This window comes from Dasypus novemcinctus, chromosome 7, assembly GCF_030445035.2.
Source record: "Dasypus novemcinctus isolate mDasNov1 chromosome 7, mDasNov1.1.hap2, whole genome shotgun sequence".
NCBI classification, from domain to species: domain Eukaryota; kingdom Metazoa; phylum Chordata; class Mammalia; order Cingulata; family Dasypodidae; genus Dasypus; species Dasypus novemcinctus.
In genome coordinates this window covers 17,724,572-17,744,370 of record NC_080679.1, presented here as the reverse complement: position 1 = coordinate 17,744,370, position 19,799 = coordinate 17,724,572, and the positions used below count along the sequence as shown (strand labels likewise).

At 36.9% G+C, this 19,799-nt stretch overlaps 1 long non-coding RNA gene across 3 annotated transcripts; it reads left to right on the top strand.

Annotated features, from left to right (window-relative positions):
* Nucleotides 1–466: 466 nt before the first annotated feature.
* Nucleotides 467–17,071, top strand: LOC101433480 (uncharacterized). 3 transcript variants are annotated; one of them, XR_009186457.2, is made up of 5 exons: nucleotides 467–1,384; nucleotides 11,354–11,446; nucleotides 11,756–11,793; nucleotides 12,494–14,524; nucleotides 16,394–17,071. It is a non-coding gene; the product is annotated as an uncharacterized lncRNA (long non-coding RNA). The 3 variants fall into 3 exon arrangements; XR_011649189.1 differs by having other exon boundaries at nucleotides 467–787; nucleotides 12,494–12,606; nucleotides 16,394–16,911; XR_011649188.1 differs by lacking the exon at nucleotides 16,394–17,071 and having other exon boundaries at nucleotides 467–787; nucleotides 12,494–14,038.
* Nucleotides 17,072–19,799: the final 2,728 nt, after the last annotated feature.

Genomic DNA, 19,799 nt, shown 5'->3' with positions numbered 1-19,799 from the left:
TTTTTAAGCTCAGTTCCCATTTCTTGTTTACGGTGGAGTTTATAAACAACCAGTGTCCCCGCTCATCATCGTGTCAGCCAGCGATGTAGAGTTTGTAAACATGATTCCAGGGAAATAATTTGCAAAAGCAAACAACTACAAACCAAGTCTATGGACCATGAGGTCTGTCTTTAATGTGTTTACCTAGAGGAAAGGGTAGGGGGCTGGGAAACGAGGAAGGGCGGGCGTGATAACGCGAAAGAATTCTGATTCTTTGACAGTGAAAATTAATTAAACAAAATGTTACATAAAACTCTTTGTTGTCTTCCTGATATTGCTGGAAAGTATACATTATTTATTTTTAAAAAGATGATCCCGAAGGGAGAGGAATTAGAATGACTGAATACAACTCATTGTGCTAGCTCAAAAATGTCAAACTGCAGTGGAAAGAAATACAGCATTGCAGGCGGGTGTGCTGAGGCCCCGGGTAGGGAAGTGGGAACTGTTAAGTGGAAAATTCCTGCAGAGGACGTGTTTCCATTTCCAATGGGAAGAAAGAGCATGTTCTAGGAAAACTGGCAGGTCTTTGGAAAATACAGAAAACTCAGGGAAGATGACAAAATAACCGCACTGAACTCTGAAAAATTAAGCAAACAAGTAAAGTTTCAGCCAGCATACCACATTCGTATAGTGCTTATGCCTGACTAACAAGACTGATCTACATCTTCAGTAAGAAGGATACAAATCTCAGCGCTCCCTCTCCTGTTCCTCCTTCTGTTGAGCAGAAAGAAATGACGTTTTCGTCACTGTACGTATATGTTGAGTTCGCGTGTGCGCCTCATATAGATCCTGTGCTTAGGGACCTATTTGTGGGGCACTCTGAATACTAAAAAGATGGTGGCGCTTGGCATGTTAGATCCAGGAGAATTTCAGTTTCGGAGGCATTTGTCTGTCTCAAAGAACCTCAGACTCTGAAGAGAGTCACCAGGTTTTGTTAGTCAGTCAGAGGTGGTCTCTGTAAGAAGCTGGGGGCGGGGGGTTCTTAAAGGATACCCTGAATTGCACCTTGAGGAGCTAGTGAAGGAAGCAGAGGCGAGAGAGAGCACATTTCGAAGGCTGTGTGACTGCGTGCTCCTAGAACTGCGACTACGGATGTTAGAATTAACATTTTATGCCAAATGAACGTACCCTGGTGGAGAAAAACAAGGAGTAATCAGAAGCCATGTTTTTGTTGCTCTGCAAAGCTTTTGTCGGGAAGAAAGAAAAAAGAGAGCAAGGCAGCATCTATTCTACATGCACAAAATGCAGTGCAAATGATTTTCATTTGCCATGCTGATCCTTTTTCTACCAAATCCACAGTACACTGACAAGCTAAAGAAAACTTGTTTGACTTTCCTGGCTGTGGGTGTGTATATGTATGTGTGTGGTAGGGGAGGGGTATTGAGAAGCGATTTTAAATACAATCCCTGCCCATAATAGTCTGAGAATTTAATGACTGTTAAGTTATATTGAAAACTCTTTATAAAAAAGTATTTGCCATATTAAAATTAATTTAGAAAAATTACAGATGACTTAATTTATGCGGTAAAACTCCCACTTACAAATCCAAAGCATAAATCAGCATGTACTGTGTCATTCAAGTTATCATTTCACAAATTTGAGTTCACAAGGGTCTGTATGCTTAATGCAGTGAGGCAACTCAAGCCTTGAAGATTTTACGTAGCAAGAAATATTTAGGACAGGACAATTATCTATTGCCAAGGTGATGTTGATAAATTGTTGACTGAGGAACAATATATCGTGAGTTGGTCATTATGTGTGTAACATGTAAATGTTCTTGACTGTTCTTCCAAGTAACCCCCTTATACAGATTTTTTCTTTTCTTAAAAATTGTTTTATTGAGATATAATTTATGGACCTAAAAATTCACCCATTTGAAATATTCAATCCAATGTCTTTTAGTTTATTTTAACCATCATTACAATTTTAATTTAGAACATTTCTATCGTCCTAAAAAGAAATCTCGCCATCATTTAAAATCACTACTCATTCCCTCCTCCAGCCCTGGGCTGGACTAATCTAGGCTCTGTCGCTCAGTATCTGTCTTTTTTGGCATATAAACAGAATCATGCCATAGGAGATTTTTTGTGTGTGTTTGGCCTCTTTCACTGAGCACAATGTTTTTGAGGTCCATCTATATTATTCCTTTATATTGCTGAATAATATTCCACTGGATGGCTATACTACACATTGTTTATCCATTCATCAATTGTCAGACATTTGGATTGCTTCCAATTTTGGGCTATTATAAATAATGCTGCTATGAAGATGCACGTACAACTCTTTGTGTGAACATATGTTTTCATTTCTTCTGGGTGGAAACCTAAAAGTGGAATTGCTGGCTCATATGGTAAGTCTGTTTTTAACTTCTAAGAAAATGTCAATATAATTTAAAAAGTGACTACAGCATTTTATATTTCCACCACCAATGTATGGGGCTTCCAATTACTCTATTATCCTCACCAACTCTTGTGATTGTCTCTTTTTTCTTTCTTTTTTTTTTAGATTGTAGCCTCTCTAATAGGTGACAAATGGTGTCTTGTGGTTTTGACTCGCATTTCCTAAAGACTATTGTTGTTGAGTGTCTTTATATGTACTGATTAGTCATTTATGTACCTTGTTTGGAGAAATGTTTATTCAGATCCCTTGTCCATTTTTAAAATTCAGCTATTTGTATTTTTATGATTGAGTCATAAAAATTATTTGTTTATTATGGATACAAGTTCCTTATCAAATATATGACTTGCAAGTATTTTCTCTAAGTTTGTGGGTTGTCTTTTCACTTTTTTGATGATAATGTCATTTGAAGTACAAAAGTTTTTCATTTTTATTGAGGCCAATTTATCTATTTTTCCTTTTATCCCATGTGCTTTTGTTGTCATATCTACAGTTTTTATACAATTTTAAGCTCTTTTATTATTTCCTTTTTAAGAAAGAAAAATCTGAGATCCAGAACATTTTAGAGTATACAGTCAAGCAACAACTTTGCAAAGAAATTGAATGTGAAATTATAAGATCAAAATATTATTGCATTGCCGTACCTCACTGACCCATTTCTTTGGTCAGTGTTAAGTAGGGTCATAGCAGAACTTTTAGGAACCAGTACAAAAAAAATTGGAGCTTCTAGACCTTTCACCAAATTGAGGTAGGGGATAAAACCTTTTATATAGTTATTTTTTTAATTTAGGAAATGTTCACATTTTCCTCTCTTCTCCATATTACTTTGTATTTATAAGGGGTTTTCATGGAGTTAGTAGAAATGGAAAAGTAAATTTTTCAGCTATTTTATTTTTAAAAGATAAAATTATATATTTATCATAACCTATTAGACTGAATGATGTAATTTGTTTATTTGAATCTGAATTCTATTCAATTTGCGTTTGTGTAATTAGAGAGAATAAATGAATTTTCCATATATAAAACCCACTCTTCAGTATTGTCGGAGGTTAATCCTCTAGAGAGGAAAATGTAACTAGTTTTTAATTTTCCCAACGTGTGTTTTTAAAGGTACTGCTATCTGCCTATCAGTATATTAGAATAAAAATATAATGATTGCAAGATAGTGATGATTTTAAGTTTTAAACATTTTTGAAAATCACATATAAGAGACCTGAATTTGAGGATGAAGCCACTAAACCATCTTTGCAGTCTTAAGATTCCTAATGACAGGACCTCCCACAGATCCAGAAAGGCCTGAGCCACTTCCAGTTTTTGTGGTTCCAAGCATACTTTTAAAAATCCCAAAAGAATTGTGAAATTATAGTACAATTTAGATATATTCTTAACATGTATAATGTAATTTAGGTATGTCAGTCATAAGATACATTTTAGGATCCTAAAAATATTAATTGATATTGTGCTACACTTGGTGTATTTGAGTCATGGGATAAAAGTTTAAAGTTTATGATGAAACCTCTTTTAATGCAGTTAATGTATGTCTGGGACTCTAAGTACAAATTTATTTGAAGACTAAGTAAATCTAAATTTGAAGCCATTTGTCACATCTGGGTACTCTGAAAGATAATCTGTGCCTGAAAGATCCCAGTTGTGATAAGACTCCATAGTTGCAGCTGACCTTTCTTCCAAAAGGAGTGGGGTCCAAAGCATTGACAGTAGAAAATGTCATACACTGGAATCAACCTGCAGAATGGATTGGAGTTAATAATGTTATAACCCTAAATTGATGCATTTTTCTTTCTCCTTTAAATCACTGACCATTTAACAGGCTTTTGCGTCATAGAGGCACCCTTGAGGATTATCACTCCAGGGCAAGGGAGGGTGGGTAAGAGACTTCTCAGCAAGAAAATAGGCTGGCAAACAGGACTGGGTGAGAAGAACGTTCTATTTAGGTATTTTTCTTTGTCGCCAGGCTTAGAAAATTAGACCATGGATTTGATTTAAGGGAATTCCAGACTGGAAGTATAAGAGGGAAAAGCCCATTCTTTCAAGCCCCTGGGAATTGGGGAGAAAGAAGAAAAATGATGCAGCAGAATATTCTTTTTTGTTGTGTGTTTGTTTTTTTCCTGTTCCCCTTGGTAAGGAACCTAAGGAAAGAAAGCTGGCTTTAGGAAATCCCAGGCAAGCAAGGCTGGAGGGTTCCAAGGCCCCTAGGGTCGTGCTGTTCCACAGCTGGGCTCTGCAAGATCAACCTGAGGGGCGTTTGGAGCATTGCTGTAACAAAGTGACCCTTTGAGGGCAGTGTGGTTGGAAGAAGGTAACCTTGGTGTTTAGCTTGTCCTAGCTGCCCTCAGTTCCTGCTTGGCACGGACAGGGCTCAAAGTCTGGGCAGTGGGCTCACCTGCAGCTTCTTCCAGAGTGAGGAATTGATGGACTGCAACTGTGTAGTGGGTGACTACACTTGGATGGAAGGAAGCCATTAGTGCTTTTAAGACCAGAGGACACAGTGTAGATTGGAAAAAAACAAAACAATCAAACAAACAAAAAACACCTCTCCTCCTAAAGATACAAGCAGAGGGAGAAGAAGAATCTAGAATGATTCTGAGTAAGGCCAATGGAACCTTAGTAGCCTAAAAAGCCAATTTAAATTTTTGACTAGTTCTGAGAGTCCCATGTGAGGAATGTATAGGTCAGGGTTTGACCAGAGAAAGAGAACAAACAGAAAATGTATATTAAGAGATTGATTGCAAGAAATGAGCTTAGATGACAGTGGAGGCTGGACACAGGTCCAAAATCCATAGGGCAGGCCATCAGGAAGGGCAGCCGGAACTCTCAGGCAGGAGTTAAAGCTGCAGTGCACAGTTGGCATTTCTTCTTCTTCAGAGAAATCTCACGTCTGCTCTTAAAGCCGTTCAATGGCTTGAGTCAGGCTCACCCAGATTATCTAGGCTAATCTCCCCTATACGAGGCTGATTTATTATGCACTTTAATCAGCTCTACAAAACACCTTCCCAGCAACACCTAGATAAGAGTTTAATTGAATAACTGAGGACTGAGCCTAACCAAGGTAACACACACAACTGGCCATCACAGAGCAGTGTGTTAATATGGTACCTCTCTGTCAGTAGCCTTTAAAGATGAAAACTAGATTCATTTCACATGAAGTAAAGATGCGATTCTCTTTTATCAATGGGGATTTCCTGTGAGTAGGTTTGTAAATATGAAACTCTGTGAGAACGTGAGAGAGGTGCTTAAATGTGGACTGGAGGGTCAAGGTGGTATCATCCTTGTCTCTATCTAGGGCAGAACCATTGGATGAAAGCAGGATTTGTTCTGGAGAAAGGGAAACAAACACTATATGGGTATCTATCCTGATGAGACTAGAGAAGCAAAGTTGATGAGAACATCAACAATGTTTAGTTTGTGTAGAAGAAAATGCTGAACAGAGGAATTGAGAATGAATATTTCAATCTCAATTTAACAAGGGGGTCACATAGCCATTTAATAATTTAGATTTGCCTTCTATCTTCTATCTTCAAATAATGCCTAAGAATTTGTCATTGACCAATGAAACTCTACTCCCTTTATCCTAAAATAATGATTTTGGAGAACCTCAGTAGCTTTTGTACTTCCAGTTCTTCTTTCTGTGAGTGGTCCACTATTTTTAGGTTCTGACTCATCTCTGCTTCTCATACTTCTTATATTCTAATGTTTGAGTATCACCTGTTAATTTTCAGTTTAGGAAACATTACACAAGCTGAGATTATTGCTCTTGATTGAAATAAGGAACTCTTTCTACCTCTCTTTTTCCTACATCTCAGGACTTAAATCTACATGTGGTCACAGATATTATCTTCTAAAATGCAGTGATGTGTACCTATGAGTAATGTTTTGCAGCCACCAGCTGCTCCATTCTTATAGTTCGTAGTTTCTGATGGAAATAAGCAGTTTGATTGTCCATTTTTCTCTCTTTCTTTCTCATTTTCACTCCATTTCAAAAGTTCATTTCATCTGTATGCAATATCCCAAGAAAAAAACATCTGAGTAAAAGGAAATACGCATCTTCTCTAACATTAATATGTCATTACAAGGAAGAGCTGAACTCAAGGAAAATAGCTTTTGTCCCCAGAAGCTTAAACATCAAGTCTCTATTGCAAATTCAGCATTGTAGTGGGTTGAATTGTGCCTTCCAAAATATGTGGCCATGTCCTAACCTCCAGAACCTGTGAATATGACCTATGTGGAAAAAGGCCCTTTGCAGATGTAATTAAGTTAAGCAACTGGAAACGAGATCATTCTGGATTTTAGGGGGCCCTAAATCCAGTGTCAACTGTCCTGTAAGAGAAAGGCAAAGGGAGATTTGAGACACACACACATACACAGTGGCAGAATGAAGAGAAATCAGAGTTATGTAACTATAAGCCAGTGAACACCAAGAGCTACCAGACATTGGATGAGGCAAGGAAAAGCTATCCCTTAGATCCTTCAGAGAGAGCATAGCCTTGTCCACAGCTTCCTTTTGGACTTCTGGTATGCATAACTATGAGAGAAAAAATTTCTGTTATTTTAAGCCACCAATTTTTTTGTAATTTGTTAGGACAGACTGAGGAAGCAAATACAGGCATAGTCTAAATTTTGCTTTATTTAGACAATTTGAAGAGCTCATTTAAGCTTTTGCTACCTGCCTGCAGTAGAATCAATTATGATTCATGCTTTAGGATTTTTTTTCAAAACATGTTTTTTTCTTCTTACTATAATAGAAAATAAACATGAAAAAATTAGTGCCCATAAAGAGATTTTTCTAAGTTTTTATTTCAAATGTTTTCCAGGATTTTGACTTTACTATGTTCTGGTGGCTTCTAGAATTTTCCCTGATGAATGAGAAAACACTTTCTTCATCTTAATGAACACTACTAAATACAATGAGCCCAAGCAGCTATGTGAAGTTTTCTTTTTTCCTCTCCCTCCAAAACCATACTTCAACAAACCGCAACACACATCCAATATGGCCTCTACTCTCCATTTTTACTGCTAACCATCCGTAATCTCAGCCTTCTGGTCTCCCTGCTCCAGTTCTTGCTTCCCTAATAAGTTTCTCTCTGTATAGAAGCTAGAATAACTAAAAATTCTTGTCCTATTGCATTACCCCACCTCCCTGCCCCCAGCTTAAAAATCCTCAAACACCTTTCCATTGCCCTTAGAATAATATCAAAATCCTGTCCTAAGCCCTTCAAAGCCCAATATTATTTGACTCTGTAAACATGCTCAACCTCATCTCAAACTCCTCTCATCCTTTCTTGCTATGTCCCAACAATTCTGGCCTAATTCCTGTTACTCAAACATGGTAGGAACTTGCTTGCCTCTGGGTCAATGAGTTTACTGTTCACTCTTTTGGGAAGCTCTTCCTTTGGAATTTTGTCTGACTGGGGCCTTCTTGTCTTTGAAGTCTTACCTCAAGTGTCACATACTGAGAGAGGCTCCCCTTAATAACTCTCTGTGGCTAACTCTTGCATTACCCTATTAATTTTGTAGTAGCACCTATTACATACCATAAATATCTGGTAGTGTTCATTTGCTTACTGTCTGTTGAAATTCTCACTTAAAAACCAGGGCTTTGTAAATTGCATTATTTTCATATCCTGAGCACCTAGGACAGTGCCCAGCACAATGTAGATATTAAATATTTCTGAAAGGATGAATTAAGACAGAAGATAATGTCATATTATATTTTATCTGTACAAAATATAACTATATACAGCTTCATATATAAATTATTTGTTAAACTCTGTTAACTTATATCGACTGACTTTTAATAACACCTCCATTATTTTTCTATCTACAACTTCTGTGGCAATATGGAAAATAAGAAATTTAATAAGATCCTCAATAGTTCCAACTTTAAGACCATTTTTCAGCTTAGGATACACCCACAAGAACTGTAGGAATAGTGCCATTTTCCCCTCTGCCTTGCAATTCAATTCATCTGACATTTGATTTTCATGTTTAGAGATTCGTACAACAGCCCAAGTAATCAAAACTACTCTATAGGCATGGCTAACATCACCACCCTGCAGGTAATTTAAAATAACATTTGCTCTTTTAGTAAGCACAGGATGACATAGATAGGTTAATTTGAGGTTTCTATTGAGTTCTATCCAGTTAATTTGAGGTTTCTATTGAGAATAAAGGCACTAAGTATGAGAACAAAACATGCAGAGTAAAGCATTTGTTTTAGTTTGGAAAGGTTTCTGAGAATGTTTAGTTTGGTTATCTGATATAACAGTTTTCCTTACAAGATATATTCACGAAGCTACCTGTTGGCAGCATCCTAATTTCTGCTATAGAATGTTCTGATTGAAATATAAAAGGACTACTTCAAGTTAGTGCTTGAAACTAACTCAAAATGCACACTAGCATCACTCCCCAAAGTCACACCTAAGGTGTGATGGACCTGCCTTCTCTGTGTGCTCATGATTTCAACTAGCAACACAGTACTGGATCCATGTCCAGAAAGCTTCCGTTGTCCTCCATTTGATTTTAAAATGTTTAAAATTCCCTAAAAGCCTAAACCGTTTTATATGTTATTTAAAAGCAGGAAAAAATTGCATACATTTCTATTAAATTCATTATGAGTTTTAAGAAGGTCAGACTCTATTCATCTGGCCAAAACACCTAAACTTCAGCAGAACAATAAACACCCAGTTATTTTGTAAATAAAGTAAGTATATGACACACAGTGCAATGAATGTGATTATAACATCGGTCAAAATATGACCGTGACCCTGGCATATATAACAGCATCTTAAGATTCTTCTTGATAAGTGGACAAGTATTTTCCTCACCACATGACACCAAGAACTCTTACTCTGTATGAATTCAGCTCTATAACTAGTTTTGTTATGTATATTCTCCTTCCTGACACAATCAATTTTTCTCTTAAACTTTACAGATATTTTAATGAGGGTTTATTATGAACTCATAGATTTTGCCCTGGAAGGTTAATTAGTTTTTTTCTTCATGGCTTCTGCCTTAAGCTGTATTTTCAAAACCTCATACTGACCAGGTAGGAGTTTGGTATCATTGGGAAGATGAGACTTACACAACTAAGAAACAAAAATCCTGATTTGCCTATCTCAGACCCCAATGCTTCATTAAGAACCATCAAGGGGAAAATAATGTGTAAAAAGTCCCCAAAAACTTAAAACAAATCCTTGCCCACCTCAGAAGAGATACTGGACTCTATCACTCTACCAGAGAACTTTGGGAAACTTTTTATTATTATGAAAAATATTGGCAATTGAGAATATGACAGTGAATAAATCTCCTTATTTTTCCCTATTTACCCCTAATTTTAACCTCATCCCTGTACCAGACCCCACAGCTTTCATGTTTCCCCCCAGATATGTAGGCAGCCAGAAGACATACATCCAAAGGTCTCAGTGTAAGACGCCCTCAGCATTCTCTCTTCAGTACCTGAGCCCTGAGGTAGGGAACACCCTAGAAATAATGGTCAGTGGTCCATTAAAGGCACCAAAGTTTCCTTCCCAGTAACAGTCTATTTTAGTGGGTTTACTTCACTTTCCAATAGTTAATATTGTGTACTCTAATACAGATAAGAGAAAATCTCCCCAGATTAAGCCTAATTATGAAGGGCCAATGAATAGAAGAAGTACTTGTATTTTAAATAAGAAGGGAAACGGACTTGGCCCAATGGTTAGGGTGTCCGTCTACCAAATGGGAGGTCTGCGGTTCAAACCCCGGGCCTCCTTGACCCATGTGGAGCTGGCCCATGTGCAGTGCTGATGTGCGCAAGGAGTGTCCTGCCACGCAGGGGTGTCCCCCGCGTAGGGGAGCCCCACGCGCAAAGAGTGCACCCCGTAAGGAGAGCTGCCCAGAGCGAAAGAAAGTGCAACCTGCCCAGGAATGGCGCCGCCCACACTTCCAGTGCTGCTGACGGCAACAGAAGCGGACAAAGAAACAAGACGCAGCAAACAGACACAGAGAACAGACAACCGGGGGAGGGGGGAGGAATTAAAAATAAATAAATAAATCTTTAAAAAAAAAAAGAATATTAGATGTTGACCTATGACTATTAGCAGTCAAGACTTCAATTGTAGGTCAGTAATTGTTTCACGGATAAGAAGATTTGTTATCTTAAAAGTAAAAACACTTGCAGCGCTAAAATGTTTTAAGCTAAAAATGATGTACCAAATCTCAGGGTCATGATGTATACATATGTAAGAACCATGAGAGAAACGGTTTTTGAAATTTTGATTGAATGCGGTTTGGTGATTTATGACAAGAATCAGAGAGTGACAATAACAGTCTGTATATAAAAATAAAAATTATATAAATTTATTATATTTTTTAGGAGGTACTGGGGATTAAACCCAGGACCTCATACACAGGAAGCAGGGCATGCAAACACTGTGCTATATTCACTCCCCTAAATTAAAAATTTTAAAACCAATATTTTTATAGCAGTTTGTACTCTCTAAAAGAACACAGACAATTTAAACTTGAGTTAATTTTTTAAAAATTCAAAGGCTAAGGGATCTATATGAAACTTGGATCTAAGGGAAATTCTTAAAATCTATTTAATAATAAGAACCCAGGTTCTGGAAGGGAAATGAGGAATGAGGAAAACTCCCTATTATGAAGTAAAAGATTCATTTATATATATATATATATAAACACACTCATAAATATATAGCTATATCTAGCTATATGTGAGATATATCATATAAACTTGTATTATCAAATATATAAAAATAATTCTCATAATATTTACTGCAAATTTGGGGATTTTGTGCTAGTGCTTTTTAAATTTCAAAAGGTGGTTAAAAGTATGAAACAAAATGTTATGTTATCTTTAACTTTAAAGAATATAAGTTTCTGTTTTCCTCTGCATTACTAGGTGAAGCGACTAGAGAATACAAAATTTGGAATTTGGGGTGTGACATATTTGATTCCATGGAAGAATTTGAATTTCTTCTTTGAAACTACTTAGGTAATGCTTTTTGTAAATATGAGATTTCAACTAAAATTCTATATAATTGGAGAAAAGTGCATATCCTTTATGAAATTGTTCTAGTAGGAAAAAATTCAAAATTATATAATTCCTACAATAGATCTCATTGGAATTATTGAGTATACTTTAAAAGTGTAGTATCTTACACATTTTCCAGTTATTTCCTTTAAAATTTAATTGTAATTTATTTTGATATGCCATGGCTGTATTTTATAATACTCTTGATTAGTTTCAGAATGTTAGAATTTTTATATTATTATTGAAGCAGATATTTGTATTTATCCACAGGCTTATGAGAATTTGGAGTTTTGCACTATGACTCTAAGGTAATATATCCTGATCCTCAGCAGGAATATCCAAAACTAAGTGGGGAAAAAAAAACAGTAATTGGAAAAAATCATTTGAATTTATATACTGAAACCTTGGTGAGTGATAAAGGAATGTTTTATGTTATAAAATGAAGAAGGGCTAGTAGCATCCAAAAAGAAGGTTGAATGAAAAAGGTTAAGACAGGATTTAATAAAGTTAAATTTACCAGAATTTAATAATTATTTAAATTTAATAAAGTTAAATTTGCTTATATAAATAAATGACTTTTATAATTATTTGTTTTTCATGGTACATAAGATAAATGTTGGTGAAAGAAAACCATTTTAGAGAATTTCAAAACAGCTGTCTGAGCTTTTCCATACATTCAAGGTAGAGGCAACATTCTCTTTACCAGTGTCTGAAAGCCACCACCTTTCAAAACCTTAGAACTCTCATAGGACTGTTAGAATGCCCATGCTTTCAAATTAAAAGCTGACTGCAATAAAAGCATCCATTAGATAAATATATTATGTAGTGAGGTAGAAAGGTAAATTACCAATGTCTGCAGAGCAACATACTTGAACATTGTTGGAGCCGACTACTGATGATCTGTCGTTACTCTTCTGATGTCAGCTGCAGCAGGTCCAGATAATGGTGTGCAGTTCAGACTCTTATGCTGACAATGTCTCACGGCATGTCTTCTTGCTTTCCATCCAGGAATTTCTTGGAAGCTACAGGAGCCCATTTGCTTGCTGCAGACTTGCTGCCCAGAAGCACAGAGGAGTAAAAGGCCCTAGGGGCAGCCCTCAACCAAGAGCACATGTTAGGAAGTGGGTAAAGCCTCTTACCTTCTTTTTTTTTGAGGAACCAGGACCAGGGATTGAACCCAACCTCTTATGTGGCAGGCTGGTGCTGAACTACTAAGCCACATCAGTTCCCCTACTGGATTCTCTTGTCTGTTTGCTTATTGTTTTGCTTGTTGTCTTTGCACATTTTTTGTTGTTTTTGTTCATTTTCTGATCGTTGTTTGTTTGTTTTCTTTGGGAGACACCAGAAACCAAACTGGGACTTTCCATGTGGGAGGCAGGTGCTTAACTGCTTGAGTCACATCTCCCTATCTTCCATTTTGAGGCAGACAAAAAGCCTTTTGCCCACAGCACTGTCCTTGACATCACACTCTTTTATTCGCCTTCTTCTTTTTCTCATTCTCCCTGCCTCCCCGCTTCTGCTTTCTGGGATAAGTACCCAAATGAACTATCTACACCCAAGTCCTTATCATCTCAGGTTCTGCTTTCAGGGGAACCCAAACCAAGAGACATGGCTCTTCTATTGCACCTCATTTCAGCTACTTTATAAAGGTAATGGGTTAAGGAACGAGACGTAAGGTTCCTTGGTTTGGGCTAGTAGTCAATTTAACTCGTTTAAACCTGCAAGAAAATTATTTCAGGAAAAGGCAAAAGGATTGTTCTGGTTTGCCAGGCTGCCAAAAGCAATATACCAGAAATGGGTTAGCTTTTACAATGAGAATGCATTAGCTTACATGCTTACAGTTCTGAGGCTGTGAAAATATCCAAATCAAACCATCATCAAGATGATGCCTTCTTCCTGAAGACTGGCTCCCAGTGATCCTAGACTCCTTTTTCACATGGTAAGGCACAGGACAGCATCTCCTGGTCTCTCCTTTCTCTTCTGGCTTTTGTTGCTTCCAGCTTCTTCCTTCAGGGGCCTTCTTTCTTTTTGTCTGAATTTCATACTCTTATCAAGGACTCCAGTAAGACCTTGAATGAAGTGAATCACATTTAAGTTAAGATTTTACTCATCAAGAGATCCTACTTACAATGGGTCCACACCCACAGGAATGGATTAACTTTAAGAACATACTTTTCTGGGGTTCATATAGCTTCAAATCATCACAAGCATATTTCAAAATCGCCCCAAACAGCTTTCTTATTTCCTTAACACTGCTTATATTTTATTTTTGTTCAGAATTATTTGCATTCATTTTATATCTTTTACATATTGTTTTATTGCTTATTTACATGTTCTTGAAACACACAGTGCAGAAGAAATGTAGTTAGTATCATGAGCTGCCTATCATCATTGGCAGCTGCATAAAAACTCATGCACAACTGAGAAGAGTCAGAGAGACAGATAAAGCAGATACAACCCCCAGATATTGGTTCCTTTGAGGGCTAAAGAGACCCATGGGAGTTATGGTCATGGCCGATGGGGTTAACTACCAGGGCAGATGGCCCCTCTTTGGAAATGGTGTTTATGTGTGATGAATCTGGACTCAGATGGGATCTCCCTTCATAAGACTTTCATGCTAATGTGCTGGAGGTGCAGTTAATGTTGGGGTTTAAGATATATTTAGGGGATTTGAATCTCTGGACTGACAATGTGATAGCCAGGTCCTGAGCCTCAACAGACTCCAGCACCTACAATCTGATCTATTGGACTTACCACACTCAGCTAAGATGGAGTTGAAGAAGGACAACCACCACACCATGGAGCCTAGAGTGATTACAACTGAAAATGAGAGGATTGCATCCAGCATCCATGTGGAATCTGAGCCTCCTCTTGACATAGAGATGCAATGGACACAACCAATCCAATGTCCACATAGAAGAGGTGGCATTGGATTGGGAAAAGTGGACATGGTGGACGATGGGTATGGGGAAAGGCAGGAAGAGATGAGAGGTGGAGGCGTCTTTGGGACATGGAGCTGCCCTGGATGGTGCTTCAGAGGTAATCACCGGACATTGTAAATCCTCACAGGGCCCACTGGATGGAATGGAGGAGAGTATGGGCCATGATGTGAACCATTGTCTATGAGGTGCAGAGGTGCCCAAAGATGTACTTACCAAATCCAATGGATGTGTCATGATGATGGGAACGAGTGTTGTTGGGGGGGGGAGAGGGGGAGTGGGGGGGTGGGGTTGAATGGGACCTCACATATATATTTTTAATGTAATATTATTACAAAGTCAATAAAAAAAAAAACTCATATGTTCACTTCCTTAAGGGTAATCAATAATGCATATAGTGATCATCAGTATAGGTTTATATATGTGTTTAAGATTTCGTGAACCTTTTTTGGAGGTTCTAGATGGACCAGGACCAAATACTTTTTACAATTAAAGTAATGGAATATCAGCTACAGTTATCTGAAAATTTTGTATCCAAAATTTTTCAGGGACAGGTTAGATTTGAATAAGAAGGACTCCTGCAGTGCTTCAGCTCAAAACTCTAACCTCCCTTCTCTGCAGTACAGTTTCTTTAGGAGTCCCTACCCACCAAGAGGGAGGGGACCCAACTGTCAGTGATGTGGGCCAATCAAAGCCTTAATCATTGTTTAATCAGGTAAAAGTGAAACCTCTGAATCCAATAGAATCTAATATGCCCTGAGGAAAAGACCAGTTCACAAACATAATCCAGTATCTATTTTTGGAATTCATAAATAATGTCGAACTGCCACACACACACAGAGAAAGCCACAGGAAGCAGGAAGTTGAAATAGAAGCTGGAAGAGAAGGGGAGGACCAGGAGGCCCTGCGATGGGCCTTGCCCCACGACAGTGGCAGCTCGGAACACAGCAGCCAGCCCTCAGAACGCCACAGACTCTGGGGAGGAAACATCGCCTTGATAATGCCTTAACGTTGTCTTGGCCTCAGAACCATAGGAGAATAAATTCCCATTGTTTAAGCCAACCCATTATACAGTATTTGCCTGATTAGCCTAGGAAACTAAAACACATATCAATTGTATATACATTTATATGCAATAAATTAAATGATATGAAAATAAAGTAGGATGAAATATATATTTAATTATGGTTATAACTATATAATTGAATATAATCCTATTTCTTTCTCAGAATAGACAGAAATTTTTAAATCTTATTTTAAATCTGCTTCTCTGTCTTTGCAGATATGATAGAGGTATCAGTGATATCCCTTGGTTAAGTGTGTTATCCAAATAAAAATGCAATCATTTATCTGTCTGTGCATTTTGGATAACTTAAAATTTTCCAGACATGTAAAAAAGAAATATCACACACATGTGTATATGTATGTTTTCTGAGAAAAGGGAGGAGGGAGAGAGAGAGAGAGAGAAATTTTTTCCTCTCAGGATACTTTGAATGAACAGGATTCAAGTTTCCTTCAGCTTCATGTTTTTCTGGGATCAAATTTTTAAAGGATTTACTAATCATCTTGTAGAATCTACTTATGAAAAGACTTTAAATCAAGTTCAAGCAAATCCATACTTTTGGATATTATTTTCAGATTCTTCATGATTTTATTTTTATTTCAATATATAAAATTTCCAAAGAGAAAATCAAATGACCTTAAAAATTGTTTCATAGCCACATAAAGCTGAGAAAATCACTGAACTATAAGTCCCTCCCATCTCCCATCACTTAAAATGCCTCTTAAAACAGTTTACACATGTGCTCAGTCTTCCAATGGTCTCCACAAAACAAATCCATTTATAATTTGTTTTTGATGAAATAGTCAACTAAGGTGAATGTTGTCGAACCATGATTATATTGGGCATTTAGGGGAAAAAAATTAAACTTGTATTTTTTAAGAAAAATCAACCCTCCTTTGATTTCAGATTCTCCTAACCTCTTCCATGAGGAGGATGCAACACTGAATGTGGAGAGCATATGGCCTGTGCGCCAGCACTTCTGGCAGCCATTGGATTCTGGCTCTGCTGGAAACCCTACCACAGAGCAGCTATGGCAAGAAATAAGAAGACATCAAAACTTCAAACAAGCTGCATGTCTATGAGTTTGGGGAGAAACAAGACCCTTGAACATTCCTTCTAAAGTTTCCTTGGCAACATCCATAACAACTCTGTAATACTATGGGTTTCTGTTTTCTTAAGCCTTCAGGCCGTTTACTGAATAAAAACTTCCTTGAGGAAATATTTCAACTGACCTGATGGACTGGCATAAATTAAACTCAGTGATGCCTGGCCTTCTGATTCTTTTCCCATAGCCCAGGCTGGGAGGAGCCATTTACAAATTCCTCAATGGCTGTCATGAGAGTTTATTTCCTAAAAGAATTACATTGGCATTGCTTAGAGGTGACTTGTATGGGAAAATAAAAAACACTTGATGCAAGTAAAAAGTTAAATTTTTCTTGGAAGTTCCTACCAAATATATTTAATAAAGGGGGAAATGCAAAACCTAAAGAACGGTTGGTAACCACATTGTCTAAAATGACAGATATCAGCCTATGAGCCCTTAGCTCATTTATTTATCCAAAATAAAAGGAGGGTTTAAGAAAATTTTATTGGGCCAACTTTATCTTACTTTTAATTCAAAAGAAATAATTCAGAGCAATCATGTCATTCAGTAAGCTGAAAAATTATGCACATAGGAAAGGTTGGGATGGGAAAAATTATATAGCACTAATCCCATCTTTAAAACTTGAAGTTAATAAGAAACACAATTATTAAAATACTCAATTATTTGACAGCTACTAAAAAATAATTGTACTATAATATCTATAAAGTAGTAATAATAACTATAAAAATAATAAATGTAAAAAGATGAGGTAGAAGAAATACAATTATGACTTTTAGTAACTTTAAAATTGAAAAAAATCAGTGATATAGAATACCTGTGAGAATATTTTTCAATTGGAATTATTTATTTTAAATGTGATCTTTTCTATAAACATAGCTGATATTTTTCTGAAATTATTATCATCCAGGAATATTATGGAGCTGGAAGAAATTCCTGAACAGACTACTTAAAAGTTCGATTTTTAAAATTTCTTTATTCAAGACTAAATTCTTTGACCAACCATTATATAATTAATTTACTTAAATATGGGTTGAATTACATAATTAAATTTCAAGAGCCTCCTCAACCCATATTAAATGGCTGATATTTGACAGTTGACAAAATCAAAGAACACTATTAAGTGGAATCTTGATTTAGGAGAGTAACTGGGCTTAAATCATTTGACATTAAAATATACAATTTATATATCCCTCAAGAATAGTTACAAGGTTATTATACTTTTGTTTTCCTTAAAGTATGACTGCTACTATTAGTAGTAATAATAACATAATAGCAGTGAGTTATTCTCTACATACCTTAAACTATTCCAAGAGGAACCTATATTTCAGTGAAATTTTTTTCAGATTAAATAAAAAGATTTATAGGTTAATTGATCTAAGTAATGAGATAATAAAAATACTATAAAAATTTAACTATGGTATCTCAAGCATTAAAATATGTGGGCATTTTATAAACCACAATCCTTGACCTCCTGGTTTATACCTTTAGGTCAGGCCAGATCTGTGACAAACAAGAATGTTACTTTTTTCAGACACAAAGGATCACACAGTGTCCTCCCTTTGTCCTTTTGGACTTGTAGGCCTCACTACCTCTTTCAGGACTGCCCCAAATATTTTCCTCAATTTCATACTCAGGCTACTGAAATATTAAGAATTGCTGTCTAAAGGAAATGCAGGCAGAAGGGAACATATTTGCAGGGACAAGTTGTCTACATTTTACTAGAGAGATAATAGCCAGTTAAGCCAAGTAATTTATTCCTTATTTGATGCATGTAATTAAATTACTGATTTTTTTTTTAACAAGGAAGCAGGGTAAAGAACCCAGTTTCTAATCATTTCTTATCATTTTCATCTGAAAAAGCACCATGGTTTCCATTTTAAACCTGTTTCCTACCATGTAGACTTCAAGCTCTCCTGATACATCTGCTTTTTTTTTGCCCCTACTTTATATGAGAATTAAGATGCTGGGACAGGATAAACAAGTAAGGCATGAAACCCATCATAAAGGATTCTGGGTAAGTAGCAGTGGCTCAAGCCATTGGGTGCCTCCCTTCCACATGGGAGGTCCCAGGTTCAGTTCCCAGGGCCTTCTAAAAAGAAGACGAGCACACAATGAAGAGACACAGAGAGTAGACAGTGAGCACAAACAACAAGGGTGGGAGGGGAGAAATAAATTTAAAAAATAAGTCTTTTCTAAAAAAAAAAAGAATTTTGTGTTCACTCATGACACTATAATTCTGTGTTAGTCTATGCTTTAAAACCCTTTAATGAATTCCTACTGCATGAAGGAGAAAGATTCCCAGGTGATCATCCAAGTATTGGACTGAATAGGCCGAAACACAATTTGAAGGAAAAAGTAAAAGAAGGGAAAATGAGTGACAATAGAGCAATAATCCTTTTCATGCAAACCAAGTTTCATTTAGAGAGTGCTTGCACACCCTTCCAGAAATCAGGGAGACAGCCCTGTCACTAGATTTTCAAAGTGACAGTTTTTTCTTCTGGTTTTGCCAATGAGGTATGTCTCCTTTGAAACTTCAGAATATGTGAAAAGATGATAAAATAATATGGAGTTGTATACACATAATGAGCAGAACTCAGAGCCAATGAGAGAATAAAGAGATGGGGAAAATATAACAAAAGAAATGAGGTTGATGGTTCGAAAACTACATCTTTCAGAAAGTCTGATCCATCAACAAAAGAAGATCTAGAGAAACTTCCATTCTCCTGGGGAATCCTTCAGCACCTATGTGTGGTGGTGGTTTGGTTGGTGGTGTTGTTACCATAAGTCTTTTCTCTCTCCACCCATGGACACATACTCAGTGCGCAGATCTTATTCTCTATTCCAAATCTGCCTGATTCCCCACAGAATCCAAGAACCCCACTTTGGGATCTGTCAGCTCCTTCCATTCCTGCCTTCACTCTAACATAGTCACCTGTGGGCCCAACCTCCTGTAAATACCTACTTTATTTCAGAGTTCCAGCCCTTATTCAGGCAGAGAACAGGGCACCATGCTGAGTGTCAGTTTATAAAGTAATCTGTGACAGATAGAAGAGAAATGGAATATGAAGGTGAGTGGCGGGTTGAAGCTTTTGTGGACCCCAGAAAATCCTGTTCTTAAAGCTAATCCATTCCTATGCATGTAAAACTATTGTAGGTGGGACTGTTTGATTAAATTACTTCAGTTTGGGCCTTTGATTATATTGTGTG